The sequence below is a fragment of the Ptiloglossa arizonensis genome, chromosome 4 (assembly GCF_051014685.1).
Source record: "Ptiloglossa arizonensis isolate GNS036 chromosome 4, iyPtiAriz1_principal, whole genome shotgun sequence".
Taxonomy (NCBI): Eukaryota; Metazoa; Arthropoda; class Insecta; order Hymenoptera; family Colletidae; genus Ptiloglossa; species Ptiloglossa arizonensis.
In genome coordinates, this window is record NC_135051.1 from 1,412,566 (window position 1) to 1,419,254 (window position 6,689).

The window sequence follows — 6,689 nt, forward strand, 5'->3', positions numbered from 1 at the left end:
AGCGTTCGACTCAGTCACGCACCAGGCTAGATTAGACACATTGGTGTCCAGAGGTGTCCCTGGCCCAATGGTGTCGTACATTAAGCACATGTACATCAACAGCGTAACACACCTACCCTGCGATGGCTGGTCTCATAGAAAATTCACCCCACATGCGGAGACAAACAAGGTGATCCCTTATCACCAATTCTTTTCAGCATGGTGATGGACAGACTCCTTAGGAGTATTCCTAAAGAAATCGGAGTGGACATTTCTAGAGAGCATTATAACGCGTTAGCCTTTACGGATGATCTCATACTGGTAGTCTCAACACCTCAAGGGCTACAACAAACGCTGGACCTTACAGCCAATTATTTGGCACAGTGTGGGCTTGCAATTAACACCGGGAAGTTCTACACTGTGGCCATAAGGAATGTACCCCATATAAAGAAGTCGGTGGTCGACAGCAAAATCAGATTCCCGTGTGCGGAGGCTCTGCTTCTAGCAATGAAGAGAGAAGACAAATGGATGTACCTGGGTGTCCCGTTTACACCTGAAAAATAGCTTCAGGAAGCCCTCAAGAAACTATCTAAAGCACCTCTAAAACCGCAGCAGAGGATGTTTGCACTGAGGGTCATGGTTCTCCTCAGCTTTTACCATGTAATAACGCTCGGGCGTTAATAATGCCGTGCTGGTAGTCTAAGCCCAAGTCATAGGAGAGTAAAGCGACCCGGCAAGAGCCCATGAGGCAAAGAAGAACTACTATAACGAGTCTGTACACGAAGTGTTGGCGGAAAAATATGGCACAAGGAAAATCAGATACACATCCATCACGATCTCATGCCGCGGAGTATGGAGTAAAAAGTCGGCCGAAGATCTTATAGAACTGGAGATCCTCAGGAAGAAAGACCTCAAGGTCCTCTCATCCCGAGCCCTTATTGGAGGACTGAACGCATACTGGATGTTCGGCAAGTCAACGGCAACGAGGAGGAAAACACCGAGACTGGGATAGCAGTCGGATCGGCATTAAGTGGTGTTGCCTACCACCTTAGGCACAATATGGGGTGAAGTTTTAGTGGGTATACTCTGTGAACGGGAGGGTCCCACACTCCTAGCCAGAAATGGTCAGGGTCAGTGCGTAAGGTATTTCTCCGCCTTCAAAAATAAACAAAAAAAAAAAAAAATAGCCAAATGCCTTGTCATCTAATTAGTGACCCGCATGAATGAATTAACGAGATTCCTTCTGTCCCTATCTACTGGTGGGGAGTAATTCAAGGGCCCAGTCAATGACGTGTCAATAACGGAGACCGGGACCCGGGGTTTCAGGAGCGGTGGTAGAGCAGCCCCTGGCTCACCAAAAATCAAAAAATTGTCCATTACGGCCCAAACACGCTCAAACCGAGCTGGAGCTGGCACCAGCTTCGGCAATGACGAAACCACCCCATTGGATGCTGCGTACTCCCACCAAGAAACATCTACAAACACAGTGGAAAGAGTGCGCAGCAAGTGAAGGCGCCACGGCGAGTAAAAATCTACCGAACACCTGTCATGCTGAAAAACAGCAAACTCGCCGCTGGCAATCGGGAAAGCAACAATAATTGTGAAGCGAACGAGCGAAAGTTTGGGCTCGGACTCAGGTGAGCCAAGGGTCGATGCTCCCCAGCCCTAGAGCCCGACGGAGAAAGATACCGACGGAGGCGGTATCTGGGCCCAAAATAAGGCCTCTCAATCTCATTCGAGACGAAGCCTCCGCCGTGATCACGGATGTCCGGACCTTCTGCCTTCGACCTGAGTCGAAGGTAACAAAGAAGGCCGGTAACCGGGTGATCGGCCAAACATCCGCGCTCTACGAGATTGTTCAGGAGCTATTGATACGCAACAGCTTCCTCGAAGGACAGCTCGCTGTGGTGCGCATTATCCCGCCGAAGGGAAAGAAACAGCAAGCACACTGCTCTGTCGCTTGTCAAACCTACCAAGGCAAAGATCCGCGTTACAACGGTCCGACGCACCCACTCGGGTGGCATAGTCGTCGAGACCGAACACGAAGAAGACCTGAAGGTATTCACAAATTCGGTGAAACTGCAAGGAGTGGGACTTTCAGTTTCTGTACAAGAAAAGAGGAAGTCTACACTGATAGTGTACGACGTTCCTTGCAAGATTACCAAAGAAGAGGTTGTATCCAGTTTTTGGAAACAAAACCTCAGCGGAATGACACAGGGGGAAGTGTCGTCCGCCTTAAAAGTCCGGTTTGCAACCGGGCCCAAGGCAAATAACGCAAAAACGACCAACTGGGTCATTGAGTGCAGCCCGCAGGTTCGCCTGCGGCTCAAAGAGAGAGGCCGAGTCTACATCGGATGGTCGTCCTGCCGTGTGCAGGACTACGTTGCGGTGGCTCGGTGCTTTAAGTGCCAGAAGTTTGGCCACATGGCTTAACATTGTAAAATGAAAGAGGAAGTCTGCGGACATTGTGCTAGAGGTGGGCACATAATCAGCTCCTGCAAGAGCTTGAGCGAGACCCCGGTCTGCTCAAACTGCAAGACTAGGGGCAAGAGACACGACCACCGGTCGAAAGATAAGTCCTGCGCGTCCTATCAGGTCGCGCCGGAACAAGCAATCGCCCGAACTGACTATGGCGGACAGAAGTGAAACCGAGAGCATGCCTCTGAGACAATACCGGGTCGTGCAGCATAACATGCGACAAGCCCGGATTGTTCTTGATGAGGTGAGAGAGCTGTTGCACTCGCGAAAAGTCGATGCGCTGCTCGCGCAGGAGCCCTATTCCCAAGAGGGTACCGTCCCTGGGCTGGGGCTCGCGACGAAAGTAGTCACGGGAGGCACACCGATAATGGCGGCAATTGCTGTCCGGAACCCGGAACTCTCCGTGGTCAAAATCTCGGATCTGTGCGACTCGCATCTGATTTGCGTCCTGTGATGCGACCGGTAGTTTTTACTTTGTCAGTCAGTACTTTCAATGCTCCAAGGAGATTGAACCCAGCTTGGTTCGCCTGGGAAAAGTACTTGATGCTCTCGGGCACAGTCGGGTCGTTATCGCGGTAGACGTCAATACCAAGGCCCCCTCGTGGGGTGGCACACGAACGGACGCGCGGGGAGATAAACTCGAAGAGTTCATCGCTCAACACGGCCTGACTGTGATGAACGAGGCTGGAAGTATCCCAAAATACTCCAGTCCGAGTGGCGAATCATGGATCGATGTCACACTAGTGACCAATGATATGTCTAAATATGTGAAAAACTGGAAGGTCCGTCACGACTGGACCTCCAGCGATCATCGAGCGATAGAGTTTGTGTTACAGTTCGCAGACGTGAGCAAGAGTCGTTGTGCTTTGGAGCCCCGATTCCGCACGTCCAAAGCGTACTAGTCTCGCTTCGATCGTGCGTTGCTTGAACGCGCGAAGCATCTACCCAGAGACGTCGAATGTCGAAAGGAAGTCGAACACCTAGCACAGAAGATCGAGCTGGCGATCGTCCACGCGTGCAATGCCTCGATGCCCGTCAAGCAATGGCATTCCAAATCCGTCCCTTGGTGGACGAGGGAATTGACAAAACGGAAGACGCACGTGTATCGTCTGAGACGTGCCTTCCAGCGTGAGAAAACCAAAAGCAGAGATAGAAAGGCTGGATACAACACCGTACGAAAAGCCTATACAGCTGCTGTTCAAACTGGTAAGTTTCAAAGTTGGACGAACTTTGTTATCGAGAAAGGAAACAAGGAGTCCTGGGGGCTCACATACAAGATCGTCCAAAAGAAGGTGCAAGTCGAGACAGCTGTCTCCAACATTCGAACGCAAGGCTATACGATGCTATACAATGGACTGGAAATCCACCGCCTCGCAGCTCCTCGGAGCGTTAATCCCGGATGACACGACCGCGGACAAAACGCCGAAGCAATCGACCGTCAGGCAAGATTCAATCACCGACCTGCCGACGGACGACTGCACAGTCTTCTCTTGGAAGGAGGTTGGAGACGCGATCTGGAGCCTAAAGCGAGGAAAATGCCCTGGTCCGGACCGTTTAGAGGCCGAAGTCATAAGACGCGCTTATGGATCCGTCCACAGCGGTCTGCTTCGTTTCTACAACACGTGTCTGTGCAAAGGAGTATTTCCCGTCAGATGGAAAGTCGGCTCTATCAGAACCATACTCAAAGGGCCCGACAAACCACTGACGGGGGTCAAATCGTATAGGCCCATTTGCCTACTCTCCATCTTGGGCAAAGCGTTGGAGAAGCTGATACTGTTAAAGATGAGACAAGTGTTTCTGAACCCCGACTACTGCTCGGATCGGCAATACGGATTCAGGCATGGACGATCCACGGAAGACGTGTTGGTGAAGTTCAGGGACCTGGTGCCTGGCCGAGAAGAAAAGTACGTACTGGGACTCTCCTTCGACATCTCCAGTGCTTTCGACAATGTCTGGTGGCCCAGCATCCTCCAGAAGTTGAAAGTTCGGGGATGCCCTCGAAATCTCTATAGACTGATGGTCGACTACTTCGCCGAGCGTGAGGTCACGATAGTTTCCAAACACGGCATCGTGCGCAAGAAAGTCACAAAAGGCTGTTCACATGGTTCAATTCTGGGTCTGAGCTGTTGGAACCTATTCTTTGACGAAGTTTTGTAACTCCTTTCGAACACCGACCTCGCGTGCGAGCCCATAGCCTACGCCTACGATCTTCTCGTTGTAGTTTGTGGAAACACGAGACGTGAGTTGGAGAGCAAAGGCCAAAAAATCGCGGACGTCATTTCTGGCTGGTGCGTCTCCCAGAAACTGGAGCTGTCAGCGACAAAAATCGAGATGGTCTTCTTGAAAGGTTATCTTGATAGAGAAAGGCCTCCTGTGGTGAAGATCAACGAGAGAAGTGTGGCCCTTAAGCGTACCATTCGGTATCTAGGGGTCTACTTTGACGCCAATCTGGGAATAAGATCCCATGTCGATTACCTGAGCGCTAAGACCGTGCGAACGTTTTACGCGCTAGCGCGGCTTGCGCGAGCGAAGTGGGGCCTTGGACATGGAGCCATGCGAACAATGTACGATGGCCTCTTTGTACCGATAACGGCGTATGCCGCTGCCGGCTGGGCTCTGTTACGAAGACTATCTTTGCCAGAACCCAGAGACGTGTGTCGCTCGTTGTCACCAAGGCCTACCGCACGGTGTCTACTGATGGAATCCGTGTAATCGCCGGTACGATGCCGGTAGACTTGGTGATAGCGGAACATGCGTGCGCCTTTAACATCAGACGACAGAACGACATTGCCCTCGGTGATTGTCGAATAAGTCACGATGACTTTGCGTCAGGAGCGGTATCCCCCTCGGAGGCAAAAGCCCGGGTGAGGGAGGAACTCCTACAACAGTGGCAATTGAGATGGTTGTCGTCTGAGAAGGGAAGGAAACTTCCTTGCGAAGCTAAAGGACTTCGCCCTAGTTCCGGATGAGAACTGTGTCTGTTGCGAGGCCGAGACGCCCCCACACGTCCTGTTCTATTGTCCGAGGCACTGACGCGCACGAGAACTCCTACAACAGGCAGCCAAAGGCAACGGCCTTTCATGGCCGATAACAGAGGCTAACCTTGTCATCAAACACCTATTCCAGGAGTTTCGGAAATACGTGCACGCGGTGCTAAGCACCAACCACATCAAAGGTGAATAATTTGAACGCACGACGCGACGCTACTGGGTCGAATTCCTCCCCTGCGTTGCAAAACTCGAACCACTCGAACGCATCACGCGACGGTGCAGAAACGACCAATCCCCTCCCGTTGCAGGAGAACTCGACAAGCATAATCGAACGCAGTGCAGTCTTGTGCTTCGGCCAAGACTCCTCGGGCCGGGAGCCAAGCCCCACCCACTTCGGCGGGTGTACCTCGGATTGGGTTGGACTCAAGGTGACATTGAAATTTTGCCGCCGTCACCCTCCGAACTACGTGACGGTGCGACAAAAAAGTAGATCCCCGAACACCAGGCAAAAGTAGTAAGAACGCTGGTATGGACATCAAGTCCGAGGTACAGCGCGTCCTTTCGCTCGCGAACAGACATCGAACGCACTACACACTACATGTCCCTATCTACTTTCTAGCGAAACGATTTGGATTCCGCTTTGTCGTAGCATGGAAGCTTAAGGGAGGTCACGTCCACCTCCCGAACTAAGAGAATCCAACACAATAGGCTGTAGAGGCCGGCGACTTGTCTAAGTGAGATGATCGGCGGGGAGCTAACTCGTTAGCTCCCGCTGCTTGCAACCGGGAATTGCCAGTTTGGGTCGTTGACCAGTGGAAGGTACGACCAACGTGTTAGGCCTTCGGGTCTATACCCAGGGCGTCCAACGAGTGGAGTGGGTCTCGGTCATTGGGTAGCGTTCTGGGAAGAAGGGACGTGCATCCGTCCTGGAGTTACGACGTCGAGGCAGGTGGGCTGGTAAGGACCGTTAAGACTCTTTGGGTGATGGAGTCCCAGTGGCGTGGAACCCACGTTGCCAGCCGATCATCCTCGCTGGTCAAGAACGGCCATCAGCCTCTACAGTGACCTGCACTGATGCGCTTCGGCGTACTCCAGGCACTAGCTGTCTCCACTAGTGAGGCGCAACGCTCAGTGCGAAGCCTTTGGCCGAGCACGAGCGGTTGCCTAGATATTAGGACTGTCTGTTAAGCGGTTTGGAGGTGGCCTCTGCCAAAAAAAGGTACTCAGTGCCTATGGAGGAAC